Genomic DNA, 23,090 nt, shown 5'->3' with positions numbered 1-23,090 from the left:
TGTAAGGCACGTTTGGACCATAAAATTACATCAAATTTGGTAAATCAAACAAGTGATCTTATTCTATATTACTTAGAGGTGAAGTTAAAAGTGATAAATCAGTTTGTTAAAAAAGGGCATCAAAATGAATGTTACTGATTATTAAAAAACTGAACATAATTATTGCCAATGACATGGCCATATGTAGAGAAAATCTTTAAAATTCCACCAAAAACTGTTAGAACTAATAAATAAATTCAGTAAAGTTGTGGAATACAAAATCAACATTCAGAAAACAGTTCCATGTTTATACACTAACAATAAACTATCTGAAAAAGAAATTAAGAAAGGCATATCATTGACAATTAATAGCATCAAAAAGAATTTTTAAAAATAGACCAATGGGATTATATCATACTAAAAGGCTTATGCACAGCAACAGAAACAATAATTAGAGTGAAGAGACATCTTATAGAATAGAAAAATACCTTTGCAAACCATAATTCTAATAAGGGATTAATATCCAAAATATATAAGGAACTCAAACAAATCATTGATACAAAGACAAATAAGACAAAAGGTAACATGTGCTGGCAAAGGTGTGAAGAAAGGGGACACGTGTATGCTGTTGGTGAGAATAAAAACTGGTACAGCCATTATGGACAACAGAAAATATTAAAATTAGGCCTATTGTATGATCCAGCAACCCTACTTCTCAGTATGTATTCAAAAAATGTAGAAGAGGTACTTGCACTCACAAATTCTTTGCAACATTATTTACAATAGCCAAGATATGGAAACTATCTAAATATCTATCATGGATGAATGGATGAAGAACGTGTGGTATATACATACAACAGAATATTAGTCATCATCAAGAAAGAAGAAAATGCTTCCATTTGTGACACCTAAGATAAACCTGGAGAGCATTATGTTAAGTAAAATAAGCCAACAAACAAAAGGCAAGTATTGCATTATTTCTCTCATATATAGAATCTAAAATAGTCATACTCATAGAAATAGAGAATAGATTGGTTGTTGCCAGGGGCTGGGGAGAGGAAGAAATGGGGAGGTGATGGTTAAAGGATATCAAGTTTCAGTTATGCAACAGGAATAAGTTCTGGAGACCTACTATAAAGCATAGTGTGTATAACAACACTGTATTGCATATTTAAAATTGCCAAGAAGGTAGATATTATATGGGGTCTAACCAAAAAATCTAATAGTAATAAAGGAAGTGGGAGAAAACTTTAGAAGGTGATGGATATTTTTATGGCCTTGACTGTAGTGGTAGTTTCACAGGTATATATTTATCTCTAAACTCATTGACATGTATACATTAAATATGTACAGCTTTTTACATGTCAAGTATACCTCAATAAAGTGGTTCAAAAAGAGAGAGAATATATCAATATGTAATTTTATCAAACAAAACTGAAAATGGATACTCGTATACCTTATTCATGGAAGTATATGGGAATATTACAAACTTCTAGAATGCAATACTGAAATATACTAAATTTTAGGTGTTCATATCCATTGACCTAACATTTCTACCATACTCTTTAGAAACACCCCACAATCAATAAGAATGTTTTATTCATCACCAATGATAATTATGAAAAATTAAATGAACCATATTGTCCTTAGATGGATCATTAAATAACAATCTTAGATGCAGGAATAAAATCTTATATGGCTATTAAGAATAATAAAAAGTTCCATAAGTGTTGGCAAGGAAAGGTATCCAAAATTATTATAAGCTGAAAAACAAAAGCAAATCAAAACAAAAACCTATAAACTTTAGAGGAATATATTTAATATCATCAGATTTTGCTAAAATAAACCAAATACAGTGTATGCAAATATATACATATATATCAAAAGGCAAAATGGTACCCAAAATCTTTTGACAATGTATATTTCAGAGAGGGAATGGTGAAGAAATTGATAGTTAATAGGTACAAATATTAGATACAGTTAAATAGAATAAATAAAATCTAGTATACATTAGCACAATGGGGCAACTATACGTAACAGTAATTTGTTATTTATTTCAAAAATAACTAAAACAAAATAACTAAAAAGTGTAATTGGAATGTTCCTAACACAAACAAATGATAAATACTCGAGGAGATTGATATCCCAATTGCACTGATTTGGTCATCATGCATTGCATGCTTGTAACAAAATATCACATGTACCCCATAAATATGTACAATTATTATGTAGTCATAATTAAAAATTTAAAAATCAAAAGTTTTCATGCCTTCAGCATATTCATTTTTATAGAGTGCAATAGCAAAGAACAACTTTATTAAAACTGATTTCCCTAGAAATTTCTCCTTTCTTTCTTAAACTAAGTATTACATCATTCTTCATCTCACTATTCTACCATGCCTTCACTAAGAAAGCTTTCTCTTACCTTCCTAATTAGGTCAAACACCCCTGTTATATGTTCTTAAAGTATCATGTAACTTTCCACACAGTGCTTATCTGAGTTATAATTTACATAATTTGAAAAAAGAAAGTTATTTTTCCCATGTCTGTGTCCTCCACTAGATAGATCTTAACTCTGAGGACAGAGATATCTATTTTGGGCACCGTTTAATCCAAAGTGCTTATCACAGCACCTGACACATCTTAGGCACTCAATTATATTAATTAAAACAATAAACTGCCCCAAGTGTTATTTATCATTGTCTAGCATAAAATACATAAATAGTGATACATACCCAAGGCTTAAACTACTTGTCAACAACATGAACTGTGTATACATATTTTTTAATTGGATGGTCTTCTCATCCTTTTTCTCCAAAATGGAACTCTCAGAACACATACTCGAATGCTTCTTTTAGTTGAATTCTGTATAATTAAGGTTATTATTTCATGCAACCAAAGCTCATGAAGGTATAAAAGAGATGAAGTAGTTCCTCCCTCTTATGCTGAGTTTGAATCCTCTTGTTGAGCTATGTAATAAATTTCATTATTTCACTTTATTAGAAATTTCTAATTCTTTAACTAACACAGAAAAATCTTCCCCACCCTCTCAATAATTAATTTCAGCCACCAAAATTTGATTCTGTAAGCATTATTATACAATAGGGAAAAGACTCCCCATTCAATAAATGGTGCTGGAATAACTGGCTAGCCATATGTAGAAGACTGAAACTGCACTCCTTCAGTTCACCATATACAAAAACTAGCTCAAGATGATTAAAGACTTAAATATAAGACCTAACTCTTCAAAAACCCTAGAAGAAAATCTAGGAAATAACATTCTAGGCATCGGCCATGGCAAAGATTTTATGACGAAGTCTCAAAAAGCAACTGAAACAAAACCAAATATGGACAATTAAACTAAAGACTTTCTTCACAGCAAAATAAATTATCAACAGAGTAAACAGACACCCTACAGAATGAGAGAAAATAGTTGCAAACTCTGCATCTGACAAAGGTCTAATATCCAGAATCTACAAGGAACTTAAATTAACAAGCCAAAAGCTAACAAACTGATTAAAAAATGGGCAAAGAATATGAACAGATATTTCTCAAAGAAGACATACACATAGCCAACAAGCATATGAAGAAATGCTAAACATCATTAACCATCAGAAATATGCAAATTAAAACCACAATGAGATACCATCTCATACCAGTCACAAAGGCTATTATTAAAATGTCAAGAAATAGCAGATGTTGATGAAGTTGCAGAGAAAAGGGAATGCTTACACACTGCTGGTGGGAATGTAAATTATTTCAACTACTGTAGATTGGAGATTTCTTAAAGAACTGAAAACAGAATTACCATTCAACCCAGCAAATCCCATTACTGGGTATATACACAAAGGAAAATAAATCATTCTACCATAAAGACACATGCAACCGTATGTTCATTGCAGTACTATTCACAATAGCAAAGACATGGAATCAACCTAGGGGACCATCCACAGTGGACAGGATAAAGAAAATGTGGTACATGTATACCATGGAATCCTATGCTGCCATAAAAAAAATGAATGAAATAATGCCCTTTGTAGCATCATGGATGCAACTGGAGGCTATTATCCTCAGTGAATTAATGTAGGAACAAAAAAAAACAAATATCACATGTTTTCACTTATAAGTAGGAGCTAAAAACTGACTGCACATGGACACACAGAGGGGAACAACAGACACTAGGTCTACTTGAGGGTGGTGAGTGGGAGGAGGGTGAGGGTCAAAAAACTAACTATCAGGTATGTACTATGCTTATTACCTGGGTGACAAAATTATTTGTACACCAAACCCCAGTAACACACAATTTACCCATGTAACGAATCTGTACCTGTACTTTCTGAATTTCCACATTAAAAAAGAAAAAAAAAAGCTTTTATAAATAAATTCCAACAATTGATATGTATGCGTACATATATGGTCATTATATCCTGGCTATTGAAATATATTCAATATTCAAAACAATTTTTTTCTAAATGTAGCACTGGAAAAGTACAGTTTGTTAAACATTTTTTCTTTAACCTTCCTCTCACATTTAATGATTCATTCTTAGCAGTGTCAGCACTGAAAACAGGAACATAAAGTTAAGTTCTCTCAAAAGGTTGAACATTTTGCCATTTCCTGAAAGACTGAAGGAAATCAAACCCAGCTAGCCACCCTTACTTCCTAGGTTGGTAATGCTTTTACTTACATAAGTCTCCACAATCAAGTGAGAGCTCAGAGAAGTATTTTTAAATTAAGTATTCATTATCACACAATTTTATTATTTTATCAAAAAGTCCAGCCCAGAAAGGGCTTATTCACCTTTTATAAGTATTTCCTTAGTATATGCTAGGAAATAAACCCAACTAGAAAATGCAAGTGTTTGTTTTGTAACCATATAATCATTACAGCAGTACATACACTAGAAAAAAAACAGTAATTAAATTTAATTGTCCAAAGATTTTTGAAAAAGCCAAGTATCTATGTACTAGAGAACACTGTGAGGCATATACAGATCTTAGAAAGCAACAGGTATGTTCATTGTCCTCGTGCAACTTAACACATATGGCTTCCTTACTTCTGTCTTCAGGTATGTACTTCATTTAAATGTATACATGCTCCATAGAAAACTGTGCACGTTATTGTTTGATTGCATCCAACACAAGTGCCCCCAAAGAGACTTGGGTCCTAAAAGGGTTTTTCATGTTAGCCAAATTTAACCAGTCTGTGTTTCAGAGAAGGCTTTCTGAAAAGAATGACATCTCAAAGGAACCATGAATGATAAATGGGAGTTAAAATGACAAACAGAGTTGAGAGATTGGTCAAGGGAATGGCATCTTCAAAGATCTTTATGTTACAAGGGAGTTGGTGAGTTCCAGGCACTGAAAACAAGTGCAACATGTAGATTGAAGTTTGGAGCAAGGTGGAAGTGGTAGAAAATGAGACAGAATAGGTGGCTAGAAACAAATTACAGATGCTCTTCAACTTACGATGGAGTTACATCCCAATCAACTTATCATAAATTGAAAATGCATTTAATGCACCTAACATACAGAACATCATAGCTTGGCCTAGCCTATCTTAAATTTGCCTAGAGCACTAATATCAGCCTACAGTGTAGCTAAACCATCTAACACAAAGCCTATTTTATAAAGCACTGAATATTTCATGTAATGCATTGAATGTTGTACTGAAGGACAGTTGCTTTCACAGCATCATAAACTTATAAAATCATAAGTCAAACCATGGTAAGTCAGGTCCTGTCGATATCTCAAGAAAAGTTAGATTTTAGTCTAAGAATGATGTGAAACCATCCAGGGGTTTCAAGCATGGAAATGAAACAAGTATTTCTTGGTTGAAAACACTCAAATCCGGTCTGTTGAGCAGAAATATTCTTAAATGAAGATAAGTGCCATGAGACACTATGACATCATATATCTGACTACAGTGCCTCAGAATCCATGTTCAGAATTCACACTCAGCTTTCCCATGTACATGTTTCATTGCAAAATAATTTTCTTTCTTTCCAATACTAGGACTCCACCAAGTATTGTTGTTTTGGGTAGACTGGATCCACAGAGCCAGTTGACATTCCCTAAGTGACCCCTGACTTTAGGGTCCCTTTCATCATTCAAACTGGGAGTACATTTTCCCAAGAGGGCATTAAGCAGCCATTGAAATATATATTAGGTGCTCATAAAGATATATATCCATTATATAATTAAGTTTTAAAAGAATATAAAGCTCTAGTATGATCACACCATGCTTTAAAAAACAAGAGGTAATGGTGTCTTTGTACTGGGGTGGCGGGGAAGAAGTAATAAGAAATAGTAAAACTCTGGATATATTTTTAATAATTTTACAATGCCCAGAAGTGGGGTCTGAGGTAAAGATGGACATCAGAGATGACTCACATTTTCAACCTGAGCCACCAATGGCTGGGGGCACCATTTCTGAGCAAGAAATTGAGTCACTGCTCAAGAGAGGATGCATTGGAAGGAGGAAATCCTGGTAGTATTACTGCTATTTTTTCTTTAGAGAGCACTTGGGATATGGAGAAGAATAAACATGACAGAATTAAACAAAGAAAAAGCAATTAAAATAAAAACAATTAAAATATTTTAAAAAAGCATAACAAAATTTATATTTTCTGAGACCTTATATTTCCATCTGTTTTTAATCATAACTACATATTATATTTAGAAGGATACATTAAGGAAATTTTATTTTTTAAAAAAGAAACCTTTTCTTCTCTAGCAGATGATAATACTGAGATAAACTAAGTGATAACATTTCTGAGTTCTTTTAGATTAGATGCTACCTCAAACCTTAAATTTTATAATTAAAAAGCCTACATTGTTATATTAGAAATTAATATTTCTATTAAAAGTCATCACCTGAAGTAGCCTCAGAAGAAGACTATATTTCAAGATTTAAAAACTAAAATCTCTAAATTTCAGACAGAACTAGATATTCTTATTAATTATTGTTCAACTTTTGCCCTTCTTAATTGTTTTGAATTCAAAGAGAGTTACAAGCACCTATTTAAATTTGACTCTACATTTCTTCCTGAATGTTGACTCTTTCCCGCTGTAGGGTCAATACTCCTAAAGCTTTCTCATTACCTCCTTGTTAGGAACTTGGTCTCCCTGTAGAGTTCCCTAGACAGTGTGGTAGACTCCAGCTCCAAACTCCAACTTTTCTCACCCACAGACCTAGAACAAATGATTTAACCTCACTATAGTTCAGTTTCCTCAGCTGAAAACTGTGGACAATAATAGTACATCCCTTGTGGGTTGGGAAGATCAAATGACATAATCCATGTAGAGAGTACACATACATGGTCCCTAACAAATAATATTTACTCAACAACCATTAGCAACCAAAGGAATAATTTCACAGATTGTTACAAGCTGAGTTCTCTAGGAAGTAGACCCTGAGGTAGAGTTTGAGGTAAAATTTATTTGGGGATACTTTCAGTATCAGCACCTGTGGAGGGGAAGAGACAGGAAGGAAGCAGAACTGGGCAGATAGAAATTGATTCAGTCTTGACAAACGCCACAGCTGTCCCCACAGAGAAACTAGAGCAGCCCTCCAGAGTCGGCTTGCATTGGATCAAGGAGTTAGAGTCGAGTCAACTTACCATGGGATACAGGCTCTTACTACCTTGAGGTTGAGGGAACCCTTTCCAGCCTAGGCAATTTCTAGAGAGGACTCACAGTTAAGAGCTGCCAGCTGGGGGCATAATTCCTGCAGTCCTGAAGGGAGATCAGCATGGCTCATCACAGTATCTTTTACATAGGTTGACGAGAAATACAATGTATTCCTGTTTCCCTTTTCTCTAGATTTCTATCTAAACTCTTCCTTCCCACAAGGGACTGCATTTCATACCACTAAATAAATATATTTTGCCACACTTTCACTTAATTTTTCATCCTATTCATCTCAACTATTTTTTCTTCTTATTCCTTTCATTTATATGTTTTTTCTGGACTTAATTTGCTGTCGTAATTTACATACAATGAAAAGATTACTTATTCTTTTTTTTTTTTTTTTTTTTTTTTTGAGACGGAGTCTTGCTCCGTCACCCAGGCTGGAGCACAGTGGCGCGATCTCGGCTCACTGCAAGTTCCGCCTCTCGGGTTCACACCATTCTCTTGTCTCAGCCTCCCGAGTAGCTGGGACTACAGGCACTGGGACTACAGGCGCCCGCAACCACGCCCGGCTAATTTTTTTTTTTTTTTTTTTGTATTTTTTAGTAGAAATGAGGTTTCACCGTGTTAGCCAGGATGGTCTCTATCTCCTGATCTCGTGATCCGCCCGCCTCGGCCTCCCAAAGTGCTGGGATTACAGGCGTAAGCCACTGCGCCCGGCCAGATAACTTATTCTTTAAAAAATGTGGTTCTCTTAACATTTCCTTACCCATTAACCAACTTTACAAACTGCCTCAGGATTTTAAAAATGATACATTCTTACTTTTAGGGAAAATGTTTAAAGCAAAACTTGATTAAGCAGTTAAACATATTTCCCTGAAGATTGATATTATTTGATTATTTCATATTTTAATAGCAAATGTTAGTTATTGACATGGCCTGCCCCTTCGTGAGGAGATCCATAAAAATAACATGTGCCTCTGAAGAATTTCCTAGCTGAAGCAGGTTTTGCTTTGTGTCTTCAATTATAATTATCTTCACTGTATTGTAAAGAATCCTTGTCATACACTAAGTCATCCATCAACAATCATAATGTGAGCAAATTTTCTTTGTTTTAGTACATCTCAAGGGTCCAGGCTGTTTGTATATGATAGCAGCTCATTGAGATCCAAATTATGCAGAATTTAAAATACGAATAGGAAAAATACTGCTGTTTCACCATTTGTTTTTTACAGGAACTTGCTTTTTCCTTTTATATACAATGCATATTTAAGGAAGACTCTTTGGAAGAAAGTACCTCCTTAGGTTAAGCAACAAAAAGAAGGAGGAGGAGGAAGAAAAAGGGGAGAGAAGAGAAAAAGAATATGTCTCAAGGAAAAGTGTGAGATATATATATAGAGAGAGACCCCCTCATTCTACTAAATAACTAATAATATATAGACCCCTTTATTCTACTAAAATAACTATTAACAATAACAAGCAATTTGTTATTGGATACACAATGAGATTTAAAGTTCAAAACATATATCAATAAACTGTTATCCTTTTAGTACTCTAAAAATTAATTTTGGACAAAATACAAATGTTAAGGACTTAGCAGGTGAGGAAGAGCCATCTCTTGATATTTAGGGCACTGTGCTTCTGAAGTCTCTCTCACTCATAATGAAGATATTCATTTTAATTCCAGTCTCAACTTACTAGGCCTTTATCTTTTCAGTAAGCTTAAAGGTAAGAATTAATGACCAGATTTCACATATATCTATTAAATTACGTCTTTTGTAGCAACATGGATGGAACTGGAGGCCATTATATTAAATGACCCAGTTCAGAAACAGTCAAATACTGCATGTTCTCACTTATATGTGGGAGCAAAATAATGTGTACATTTGGACAAAGAGTATGGAATAATAGACACTGGAGACTCAGAAGCGTAGGAAGGTGGGAGGGGTTGAGGGATGACAAATTACTTAATGGACACAATATGCAATATTTTGCTGATGTTTACAATAAAAGCCCAACTTCACCACTACACAATATATCCATGTAACAAAACTGCACTTATAGCCTTTAATTTTATACAACTAAAAAAAGAAGGATATGTCAATCTAATCAATACAAATAACTCCTAGTAAATACATAATGAGCTACAGACAGTATGGGTGAAAATTTCTATACAAGAAATACAGAAATGTAGAAAAGTGCCTACTATCATGCCAATAACTTTTGAGGATATAGGGAACATAGTAAAAATAAATAATAATATGATGTGAGAGTAAGGTCAACAAGAAGAGGCAATAGAGACAGACAAGTCTGAAGTATCCTTTTTTTTTTTTTTTTTTTTTACAATGTGGAACAGATGGCAGTTAAATGATACGCTTTTCAGTGCTGAGTGAATTGAAGAGATGTTTTTGGAGGGAAATGATGTTTTAGGCAGGACTCTTTCATTTGTGAGAGATAGGAAACTTTCCATCTCCACAGATTTGGGCAAAAACAAGCTTTAATGTGATGTAGCTAAAATTTCTTAGCAATGATTGATTTTGGGAACAACTGAATACATGTTCTCCAAAGTTGTCACCAGTATCTAGACTTGCTCTTTTAGGTTCTTGGCTATGCCTTAGTCTGCATCAGCTTCCTTTATAGACTGTATACTTCCTGTTGCTGGCAGAACGGATGTCAAAGTCTCCAGCATTTCATCATATGTTCTCAGCAACTGCATGAAAAGAAGCTTCTTTCCCATTCCATCTATCAGAAGCCCCCAGTACCAGGCTCTAAAATGACCAACCTGGGTCAAGTGTTCATTCTTGTACTCTTCTCTATGGCCAGAGGTAAGCCATTTCTCTTTCCAAGGTATGTCTGAATCCTATAGGCTGAGAGAATGGAAATGCGGTACTTTCCCAAAACAATATCAGGGCTCTTTAACCAGAAAATGGGATAAGAGTTGTGAGGGAACCCAGAGTATTTGTTTACTACTAATGGTAAGAAAAATGGGATTTAAGTCTAGAAGAGAAAATGGAATTCAGAAAGGATATTTGGGGGGAAAGAGGTAAAAATTAAATACTATCTTTCCTAGTATTTCTATTCACTCACTCAAAAAACTCTAGATTTTTAGAAAGGAAACAAATACACCTCAATAACATCTCTTTTTCTTTTTTTCTTTCTAGTTAACTTGTAGGTAAGTTCTACAGGTTGATACTCTGTGTTTTGTATTTGATGTTTTAGTTAAACTGTATTAAAACTAAACAAAAAAGAACATGGATATATATTCCAGACCTCCAAACAACGACAATGAGTAGCACTTCAACTACACCCACCTCTAAGCTGGGTTGGGGAGGGGTAGATGGAGATGAGCAAGCATAGAGCCTAAGTATAAGACACAAAGAGGATAATGAGGGGCAACTGCAATTATCCTGAAATGCAGGTTACCTGAGAGGGCAAGGGAAAAACCACACAGTCTAATAGGCAGGAGAAAGTTATCATAATTCTTTTTATGATAACTTTAAAACTGGCTTTCTTGGATGATAATTTTATTTTTTCCCAACTAGCTTTCAAATGTGGGTTTAGCTAAAGTTCCCTGAACAATTAAATATTGTTTGTTTTTTAAATATATATATATATATATATATATATATATATATATATATATATATATCTGAAGCACCTAGCCTCGATAGAGATTGGCAATGTGTTTTTTCCTCTAATTTAATAAGGCTTGTTGAGTTCAAGCTACATAAGCAGAATTTTGTGATTCAACAAAGAAAAGCCCAAAGAAGTTTTAAAGCAATAGTTTTTAAGGAAGACTAATAAATTAAGAACTGCCAAGGAATATGAATAATTATTCTGTTGAATGAAAAAAATTATCATAATTAACTATATCTTACCTTGTATGAATTTAAATGCCTGTAAGGTAAAGCATCAACAAGCTAAGTTAGACTGATTTGCCTGAGAGCAGGACAGAATTAATTTGTTTAAACTCTATCTGGCACAGTCAAATTATTAAATTAAGTGTGGAAGGGAAAGAAAAAAAACAGAGACAGAGCTATGAAACTGATTGCTATTAGGGAGGGCTGCAGGCCTGATATGAGAACGAAGTGTAGGTGGTGCCCAGTGATTCATACATGAAACCAATTGGGAAATAGCAGCAAATAATATTTATAGCTTCAGATGCATGTACACCAATTTTCAGAGCATGGGTAATAAACAAAACTTAAAATGTTGGTACTATGTGGTATATTTTATATTTTTGTTAACTTATAACATTGTATATATTCACATATTTATGTATGTATATATCTAATTTGTGTGTGTTAGGACTAAGATGTATAATGAACATTATCAATAAGAAAGACTTCCCATTACGAGTAGTTGAATGAATTATAGAAAAGTGCCCAGCAGAGTTCTGTGAAGTTATGTTTCAGGCTACTAAAGACTTGTGTTTGAAACTGCTATTCTGCTTCCAGTGGTCTTGAAACATGATAAAATGGGTTTTGTGCCACAAGGCTACAGATACAGTGGTAGTTCTTTTTAAAAAGGATTGTAATTAGTCATACACAAACTTTATGACTTGTGATTTACAAGCTTGAAATAAATGTTAAGCACAATTGAATAGCAGACTATTAAAGTAACAGTTTGTAAGCATTTGGAAGTGGAAACAGAAATCAGCAGGATGAGTTTAAGAAGAATGAGTCAGGTCAGACTGACTTCATTCCCCCTTGAACAAGAATTTGAAAAAGGTGGATTACATCCATCTGGATTTAGCCAGGTATTTGTCACAGTCACAAAAGGAAGATAACCTGAATGACATATAGGGAAGTATATCTGCAAGGGCCTAAACAACCATATTCATGATTCTAATTAATGAACTGATTAAATATTAGAGCACAGATTTTTGCTGTTTTCCAAAGACCTCTTCCTTTAGCTTCTTTCTTTTTAAAAATTACCACTACTACGTTTGAGCATCTGCTATGTGCTAGGCATTGAGGAAATTGCTTGGCATAAACTTTATTCTCACAGTTACCAATAAGATAGATATTCTTCAAATTTTAAAGATATTTAGAGATTTGCTCAAGGTCACAAAGCTATAGACAGGAAGTTTAAATTTGCAAATTACATGCAGCTGGAAGAAAAAAATACGTTGAATTACAGAATTAGACTCTCAAAGAATCTAATCTTATTAGTATGTCAGATTAAATATGAAATTCATGGTGATTTTATACATTAACAAACTCAATGAGAGTCAGTAGTGCTGACATGGCTGCTAAAAAATTAAAAGATTTTTAGGTCATACTGTGGAATAAAAGTAGCTGAAGGGAGGTGGCATGCTTGCCCTTACAGTATTTTCAGTTCCCAGGCATCACACCTTAATGTGGAATACATCTGTCAGGATTCTTTCCTTTGTTAACGACAGAAACTTCACATGCAAGAAAGGGATTTTTTTTGGCTCACACTGCTAAGAAGAGTTCTCAGATAATCTACCTACCTGAAGAAAAAAATTGCTTAAACCTGAGTTTTAGGAATGGAAACCAGGATTTCGGAGCCATTCAGTCTCTCTGTTTGTTTTCAGTCTCTCATTTCTGTTTATCACTGCTTCTCCTTGCATGTTGACCTTACCCTTTCTTATTTCATATAGGCCTTCACTACTGGGAGGAAACATGACCACTAAAGAGTCTTGGCTTAGCTGTTTCAGCTGACAGAGTAAACTTCCTTTCACCTAACATTTAGATAGAAATTCCTGAGAAAAGCTCTGATTGCTATGCTGCAGTCATTTAAAAACCTTTCGCCGAATCACTATTGTCAGGGAGATGGAACAATGTGGTTGGCTAGGATTTGGTCATGTGATCAGTCTTGTGGCCAGTGGCTGTGTAGAATATAGGGTGGAGCAAATCTGTAACCAGAAGAAAGAGAATGGAGAACTGGCTGAGCTGACCATGCAGGATATATTCATTTCAGGCATGTTAAGAAAGAAACAGGCATAGGGATGAGAATTGAAACTGCACCATGAAGACCAGATGAGGAACCAAGTGCAGCTTTTTTGGAAAAGAGAAAGCTTGGGGGAAGAATTGTTAAAAAAAAAAAAAAAAGAAAAAGAAAGAAAGAAAGGAGAAGAAAAGAAAAGAGCAAGCAAATTCTACATTCTACATGGTTCAAGGGACAGAATCTGAGTCATCTTCACTGGAGGAAAGGCTTTAATTTTAAACATATTTCAACTTAATGAGACTTTAACTTTCAAAGCTTAGAGCAGGCCACCGTGTCTGTTTCATTTTGATTAAACAGGAACCTTGTCACTTCTGTTTTGAAGGCATTAACTGTTTAACCATTTGTCAGTGAAGTTGCATATGGGTTATGAGCATCAGATGAACGGTTGGACTAAATTACTATAAGTAAAGGAGAGGCAATGAAGAAAAGTGTAGATTTTAAAGTCAAACACATATGAGTATGAATCTAAGTTTTAAAATTCAGTGGCTATGTGATCTTGGACAAATTGCTTCCTCTTAACCTCATTTTTGAAATGGAGATTATATTTCTTGCCTTGCAGGGCTGGTGTGAGAAGTGAAGATACCCTTGGCAGAACTCCTGTTTCATAGATAGCTCTTAATACATTACAGTTTATTTGTGTATACACACAAATGCACATGCGCATATTCATAGTGGTATATCTTGAGATTTTCTGACATCTTTAAAATAGGAAGTATGCCATATCTGAACCACAACAAACCCTTAAAAATGCATAGATTGTGCCTGTGAAGTAGCTATGGATTTGGAAAGAGAAAGAGAGGAAGAATGGAAGGGAGGCTAGGTATATGAAGTTAGAACATATAATGGGAATTTATCAAGACTGCCCAGCATCTTGGAATTTACTGTCTTGGAAGTCTGGCATTCCTATGGTAGAATTTGACAAATTTAAGTTAGCACATAAAGTCTCAACATGTTTTTCATGTGAATGAAGTAAGATAACAAATGAAAAAATGCTTAGAATAATTCCTCATACCCAGATAGTGCTACATCAAAGTTTATTATAATTTCAATTAAAGGTTTATTGTATGGTCTCCTGCTTATCAAGACACAGAACATACCATATTGATCACATTTTCTCTATACTTTAGTATATTGCCTGGTACTTTATAGGCATGTAAATAAAAGATGGCAGAAAAGGAGTTGTGGTATCATGAAATAAAAGCCACAAAATCAAAATTATAACCTAAAGCTGTGTGTGGATTTACACTTGAAATAGCAAGAGAGGTAAAATCTAATTGGTAATAAAAAAAAAGGGGGGGAGCATGGTAGAAAGATGAAGACCAAAAAGGGTGAAGGATCAGGAGATAAGCTCAATAAGCAGAAGTGTGGCAGTCTAATTCTGTAAGTTTCAGAGGCCAATACTTCTACAACTGAAATTTAAAATGTCATATATTATAATTCCATGGTATTTGTTTTCTATACTACACTTTCACGTTTCATACCTTCAGTACTTAAGTTTCTACAACCAATTTCAGTTAGCAGCAGCTAGCAGGCACTTACACCAGGCTTGCTTCTCTCAAATTACCTGCCTAGTTTCTATGGACATTTTGAGTTTATCACTCTTCCTCTAAAGAAGGGCTTTCCAACTTTATTCATGCCATAGCATACATAGAAAATGAGAATATTTCATTAGTGTAGCTATTGAGCTAATGGAAAAGCTAGATAACAGCTGGGGAGAGATTGCCCCGAGTTCTAGCCACCCTAGGCCCTGGCAACTGTCCCCAGAGCTGAGGGGAACAGTATTTTAGCAGGCCTATAAACCAACAATTGGGGCTATTAGTGTGATGGGTCAACTCCAGTTGGCTCTACTGTGAAGAATTGCACACAGCAGATTTTATAGTTTTGTTCATTCGACAAATATTTCTGATAGTTACCCTTCTAGCCGCTGAGGTACAGAAGTGAATAAGACAAGTCCCTGCCTTACTAGAAAACAGGCTGAAAGAGGCTAAATGTCCTAGTCAAGTTCACAGGACTCTGTATAAGGGCCACAAACCACAGCACCTGAATCAATGCAAGATTTTTGCCAAGAAAAATAAGTGCTTAAGTGTCTATACTATATAATATATATTCATCATTTCTTGGTGAAGAAAATGACTACCCAGCTTTCTAACTTACAGGTTAATAAATTTGTACTCTACTTATTTGGAAAGTGAGAGAATTTTAGGAGGGTCGAACTGTGCACTTCAAACTTTTCTCAATTACTGGATAGGTTAAAAGAAAAAAATATTTCTAAGGTCTGTGCTACTTTGATATATGTTTATCTTGTTTTTATGGATACTTCAACATTTACCAACATCTTTTATTGTGGGTGACACCCCTGCTCACAACAGGCAAGTAGAAGAGTGAAATAATAGATTGTCACCAGCATTAACCCAGTGAGAAAAAAATCCTGTTATCACTAAGGTGAGGCAAGCTTGACAGAAAGCATAAACCATTCCAAAAAAATAAAATTTTAATATGCATAATTGATAATTACAGATTCATCTTCAGTTTTCATTAAAACAGATCCCTGAAGATCTCTACTTGGGAATACTTTAATAATTTATTTGAAACTATGTATGTGTATATATATATATATATCTACATTTATATTTTCAATAATTCAAACTTTTTTTCTAATCCTCGTAATGAGAGGTAACAAATGATAGATTATGGGTAATTTTATGTAGTGAAAAAATTTTCACATATTTGTACATGGATCCATGCAGACAAATGTCCATCTAAAACTCAATTATTTCTAAACACAGTAACAGAGGGGAAGATGTAACGCTATTCTCACTGACCTGGATTAGGTAGGACATATTGTTACTATTACATTTTTATAGATGGTAGCAAGTAACTTGTTAGAGGTAGCCAAAGGCAGGATTGAAATGTGACCCCAAAACCCACAAACACTGTCTCTTTCGAATTTATCCAAAAAAATCTCATTTTTTAACTACTTCTCAAATATTTAATTGTGATTTTAGTATAAATATGTTCACTTAATGCCTACTATTTAGATTGAAATATAATATGTTGTAAAAACCTCCAAAACCTGAACATTTAAATTAAATAATGATGCATATATTTTTACTTATTAAGCACATTTTGGGTTTGATGCTAAAGTGTTCAACTGCAGAGAACAGAAACCCATAATGTCAAAAGAAGTTAAATGATAGCTGCTTGGGTTTTTAATGCAGCCTTCAAAACAGGACTTATTAGTGTTTGAAGCAAAGGTAAAGTTATGTCTGTTAAGTGGATGGAGAACAGTGATGATCAGTTTTTGAGCACCTGTGGTGAGCCAGGATATGATACAAGGATCTCCATCACTATGTTTCACGTTATAATGTGCATCACCCGGGAACCTTGTTGCAATGCAGATTATGATTAATTACATCTGGGAAATGTAATACATCTCGAGTTGAGTTAAAGCTGGCCTCTGCATTGGAAGCTTTTCTCAATAAATTGACACATAATGCTGGTGCAATTGGAGCACACTTGAAGACCACATTTTGAATAGCAAGGTTCTTAACACCACCTGAGAGCACCTTCATTTCATTTTACTCATGAGGAAACATGGCTCAGAAGGCATAGTGTTTTGGCCAACATCTCTAAATTCTGCAGAATATTCAGTTTCATAGTAGGGTGATCTTAAAACCCCAGCCATTTCCACCATTCCATGCCTTTCCCCGTTACTAGAAGTCAGTGAGCTGAAAATAATAATAATGAGTAACATCCCCCTAGGCATTTTTAAATACAGCAAACCCAATTTTGATTTTGGAGAAGAGTTTGAAATGTTTCTGATAGCATCTCAATCAGTTTGTACTTTTTACGCAGCTTTTATGAAATCCTCTAATGTTTCTAATGTAGTTGCTTTTTTTGAATTGTTGGGTCATTTAAGAAAAAAAGAGGAAAAATTTATGACTTCAGAAAATGGTGCAAAAAATGAAATTATGTTATTTTAAAGCCATCTACCAAAGGCATGGAGAATGTCATCTATTCTTAACATAATTTAATTTTCCCTGGCTCCGTGGCAGAGTGCAAGAGAGTAAAGTAACGGCTCTGTTCCTACCTAGATGATCACTTGCTTAGAGAGTTGCCAAGGTAACCATAACTTTTGATTAGTATCAGAGTAAATAAGAACCAAAAAATCCCTCAATTTTCATTTTCAATGTTCCATGTCACTTGGAATAATAGTAATGTAAACTTTATTCTCCCTCCACATCTTTCAAGTGGTTTTACCCCATAACACTGCATTTAATGATTTGTTTTTCAGGAAAAGATATTACAACAATGAACCATCCAGAATTCTTTAACCTGGAGAGGTAACAGGTTCAAGAAAGACAGAACTCTATCCACAAAAATGCTTCAGAAAATAAGCAATTTGCCTTGGCTGAGAAATGGGGATAGTGAAATGTGATGAGAAATAAGCAAAAAATGCTAGCTAGAGAAAAGACCTGGCTGCCAAGTACCAGGTTCCAGGTGGAGCCATAATTAGGAAAATCAAATTCCAGATAAGAGCAATTAATTTAATATATCTTATAAAATATAATAGGCAATGAGATGATAAAATATCAAATTTATGGCAATAAGTATAGTCCCTTAGATAAGAGAAATGTGCCTGTTTGGGGATTTGATTGAGTTTGGTTTAATTTGTGTTTTATAGCTACTGCTCTAGGATATTGGTCATCTAGTTTGATCTTCAGAAATATAATCATGCCACGTAAAAAGAATGCAGGGAATTTCCTAAGAAGCTATATTAGATGTACTGAAAGAGTATATGCTACTCTTCTCCATTAGACAATTAATAACCTTATTATAGAAAATTTAGGGAATACAGAATAGAAATACCGAAAACCATCTAGATTGCTAAAACAATTATACTTTTTATTAAATATATTTAAGGTATATAGTGTGAATGTTTTGATATACCTATGCATTGTGAAATGATTACCACAATCAAGCTGATTAACATAGTGGTCATATCACATAGTGACCATGTTTTGTCTGATGAAAACCACAAAAGATCTCCTCTCTTAGAAAATTTCAAGTATACATTATTATGAAGTACAGCCATCATCCTGTACATTAGATCTTCAGAATTTATTAATCTTATACCTGAAAGTTTGTACCCTTGGATCAAAATCCCACCATTATGATATTTAGATATATACCTTTCAGTTGTTTTCTAAATATTTTGACAATTAAGACCTATTACTTACATAATGTTAAAAGAACATTTTACATAATGTAAAAAGAACATTCTTTTTATCCAAATTTATATTTTATTTATGTATGTATATATGTATTTTGAGATGGGGTTTCGCTCTTGTTGCCCAGGCTGGAGTGCAATGGCACAATCTCAGCTCACTGCAACCTTTGCCTCCCTGGTTCAAGCAATTCTCCTGCCTCAGCCTCCCAAGTAGCTGGGATTACAGGCGCCTGCCACCATGTCCAGCTAATTTTTTGTATTTTTAGTAAAGACGAGGTTTCACCATGTTGGCCAGGCTGGTCTTGAACTCCTGACCTCAGGTGATCCACCCGCCTCAGCCTCCCAAAGAACTGGGATTACAGGCGTGAGCCACTGCCCCCGGCCCTAAATTTATATTTTAATGTTAGAATTCATCTCAAACAGTTTTCATGGCAGCCATATGAATTTATGCTAATTTATTTAACCATTTCCTTACAATTGGATATTTACATTATTTTTAAAATGCCTTGCCAGCTGCAGCTAACACTGCATTGGACATCTTTGTATTAAAGTCTTTTGCCTATATTTTGGGCTTTTTCCTCTGGATATAATTCTAGACATAAAATTACTGAGCCAAAAGAACTATTCGTTAGGGTTCTTAATGAGAGTTGCCATATTTTTTCAAAATAATTTATTTTACTCTCCCGAGTTTTAATTAAATGCTTAAGTGTGTATAGTGAAGTCTTTTTTTTTTTAATATATGGAACCTGAGGCAGTTGAGCATAGTAATAAACAGCACCAGATTTGGAGCTAAACCTACCTAAGTTCAAGAACGTATGAATAGAAACTTTTAACCTTTCTTCTAGAGCTTGCCACTCATAAGGTTGAACAAAAGTCTATGACTATAGGATCTATAACTATGGCAATATGTTCTATTAACTCCATTTTATAGAGGAAAAAAATAAAAGTCAAAAGAAAAAAGGTTAAACAAGTGGTGAAGCCTCCTGCTCCCCAGGTCAGATGCTATTTCCAACACCCGGTGCTTCTGGCCTATGCATACAGACTTCAAATGTTGGGTTTCTGATCTAATCTCCCACAAACTATTTTAAAATAGTTTTAAATCACATGCTTTGTGTGATTTAGCATTTAAGTTCACTAAGCTTTGATGAGATAAATAGTGCTTTCCTCTTGTCATGATGTCATTACCTACTCAATGTATTTTTCCCCCTTTTTTTGGAATCATGTCATGTACATTCAATTCCCTAAATCCTATAATAGAAGCTTTTTATTTTTTAACCTCATGTGTGCTCTACTTCGACCTTTTATCATAAAAGCCTGTTTGTTCACTTTCTGACAGCTCTCCACAGCTCATCACCCTGCCGGCTGCAGCTAAACCATACCATTGTATGAATTTCAATATATAGAAAAAGATGAAAGATGAAAAAAATAAGGAGAATAGACAATGGATCTATGATAAGTCAAAGAAGTAACAAAAAGGGTCAAATTACCTGAAGTTCAAACCAAAAGACATCAAAGAGGGAAAGCCAAGTACTAAAATAAGAGATAATAGAAGATGATTAGGGGGAAAATCATAATAAAAAGGAGATAATGGTTTGTAACTGGGAAGAGAAATTGTAAAGAACTAGAAATAAATGGGTAAGATAGAATTAAAGATATAATAATGAGAACTGAAAAATAATAGTGGATGTAGTGAGAGATAAACCTGTCATATTATCACAGGGAAGATGGGAATAGAGGAGACTGTTCTGTGGGAAGTTTCCAAAGCCCTGGACTGAGTGGTTTTATTCAGATGTGGAGGGAAGTCATGGGGATACAAAAGTAAATTGGGACAACATTGAAATGGGTAATTATAATGGTGACAAGCCAGTCTTGTAATTTAAAACAGTATGATTGTAAGAAAAGTTCTCAGGCTTCTTTTTCCATGAAGAAAACATAGTGTGCTTGCAAATCTATATGATCTGCCTCTCAATTCATCTTATTAAATCTACATATTCTGCATCATAAATGTCTTTGTTGGAATACATGTTGTGTGTGCTCATGTATGTGTATCTTTCTTTCAAAATATCTTTGCTAGAACTATGTGCCATAAGTGTTTTTGTTCACATCTGTCTCCTTCACGTTTCTTTCAGTGCCACTAGTTATGTGCTTTGTCATTTTAATATGTTATTTTTACTTAATCTGATTGGTCATTTGAGTACACAGGTTGTGCAGTACAATTTTACTTGCAAAATTAGCAAGATACATACATAAAGCAATAAGATAGCCTTCATTTGGTTCTTTACAGATTCCAGAAGTATATAAGTAATTGTTTTTGCTTTATTTGAACATGGGCTTTTTAAACAATAAAAAGACTTTCAAACATACCATTCTATTATTCACCTGGGGGCTTACTTGATCTATGCTGTGAAACTGATCCAGTTGGAATGAAACAACTGCATTTGAGCAAGAAACCACAATGCACTATCCTGGAGGTATTGAACTCTGCCCAGAATTTAATATATACTTGATTACAACAAAATGTGCAAGTTAGGAACACAATACCATGCTACAAATGAATGGATGATTAAATGAATGTAATAATTAATACAAATTTGCACTCCTAGAAAATCTAGACTCAAATATACAACAGAGATTCACAGTAACCCCCAAGTTTTAAATTTCAGGAAAATTCCTGAGTATTATACAGAAGCTCTCACAACAGTTGACATAGCAAATATACTCATCTATATGTTCTTATCTAACAATCCTAATTATAGTTCACAATGAAAGCTCATTTTCTTTAATCCAGCAATTCATGAACATATAGCTGACTTTGGCTACAGAATTAATATTATTCATAGAATAATAAGGTCGACTTCATTATCTAAGATACTTTGTATAAGATTGATTTGATTTAATCACCTATAAATAAAAGAGAAAATGTCAAATACAGTTGAACTCGGTATGACTGAAAAAAATTATATTTATAAAAACATGATAGTTTTCCCATTAATACCACTATTATTGAATATTCTTCTTTAAATGCTGGTCAAGTAAAGATAAAGTAACATAAGATGCAAATATTGAAAATGAGAATGCAAGTTTACCTTGGAATACTATGCAGCCATAAAAAAGAAAGAGATCATGCCCTTTGCAGGGACATGGATGGAGCTGGAGGCCATTATCCTTAGCAAACTAACACAGGAACAGAAAACCAAATACCACATATTCTCACTTATAAGTGGGAGCTAAATGATGAGAAGACATGGACACATAGAGGGAAACAACACACACTGTGGCCTTTCAGAGTAGGGAGGGTGGTAGGAGGGAGAAGATGGGGAAAAATAACTAGTGGGTACTAGGCTTAATACCTAGGTGATGAAATAATCTATACAACAAACCCCCATGACATAATTTTACCTGTGTAACAAACCTGCACTTGTACCCCTGAACTTAAAAGTTAAAATAAATAATATAATGAAATAAAATTTTTAGTTGATTCCCTATTAGAAAAAATTAAAAGTTCACTAAAAGTTTGCTATAAAATACACAAATTATTTTTTAAAACTTTGATTTATTAATAATACAATACTAATTTTAAACATATAAAGAAAATCACAGACATTTAACCAAGTGTATATAGGAATTTAAAATATGATGAAGATGGCTTTATAAATCAATGATTACAAAATGACTTCCTAAAGAACTGGTATTAAGCATTTTAATGAATATTTGGAAAAAATAAATCTGGACTCTTGCTTCATTCTTAATCTCTCTCTCTCTCTCTCTCTTTTCCCCTTCTTCCCTCCCTCCCCCACCAGATTAAAAAAAAAGATACAATTAGTAAAATAAAATGGTATTTTTAGATATATTACATTTAGGAGAACTTACTAAACTTTATATGGATGCTAGAAATTTTAAAGGAAAAGGAGATCGATTTAACAGCATGAATAATAAAATACAAGCCAAATCAAATCAAATGACTCTGTTTAGCCAACATCAGAATTAGGACTAAGAAGTTACATAACAAATTGAGGAAAAAAATTATATATACATATATATATATACACACACACATATATACATACACATATGTAAATATATAAAGTATACATATATACATATTTACTATATAGATACAGCTGTAATAGGTTAATATAAACATAGATATATATCAGACACATAGAAGATCTTTTAGTATTCACATATCCCAGGAGAAATATGTATTAGGCTATAAACAGACTATTTACAGATGAACTATAAATGCCTAATATTTTTTTTTGTAAAAAAAGGAACAG

General features: G+C 33.9%; 2 long non-coding RNA genes across 2 annotated transcripts in view; one reads left to right on the top strand and one right to left on the bottom strand.

Moving 5' to 3' along the window:
• Positions 1-23,090, bottom strand: part of LOC134807339 (uncharacterized) — a 171,162-nt gene that overhangs the window by 54,044 nt on the left and 94,028 nt on the right. The gene's annotated exons all lie outside the window — the stretch shown is intronic.
• The window catches only part of LOC134807338 (uncharacterized), a 105,453-nt gene continuing 92,692 nt past the window's right edge, over positions 10,330-23,090 (top strand). The window contains exon 1 of the long non-coding RNA XR_010147520.1: positions 10,330-10,435. This is a non-coding gene — a long non-coding RNA (uncharacterized LOC134807338). The remainder of the gene's footprint in view (positions 10,436-23,090) is intronic.

The sequence above is a fragment of the Pan troglodytes genome, chromosome 9 (assembly GCF_028858775.2).
Source record: "Pan troglodytes isolate AG18354 chromosome 9, NHGRI_mPanTro3-v2.0_pri, whole genome shotgun sequence".
Classification (NCBI taxonomy): domain Eukaryota; kingdom Metazoa; phylum Chordata; class Mammalia; order Primates; family Hominidae; genus Pan; species Pan troglodytes.
The sequence above is the reverse complement of the archived record's forward strand: the minus strand, read 5'-3'. Positions and strand labels throughout refer to the sequence as shown.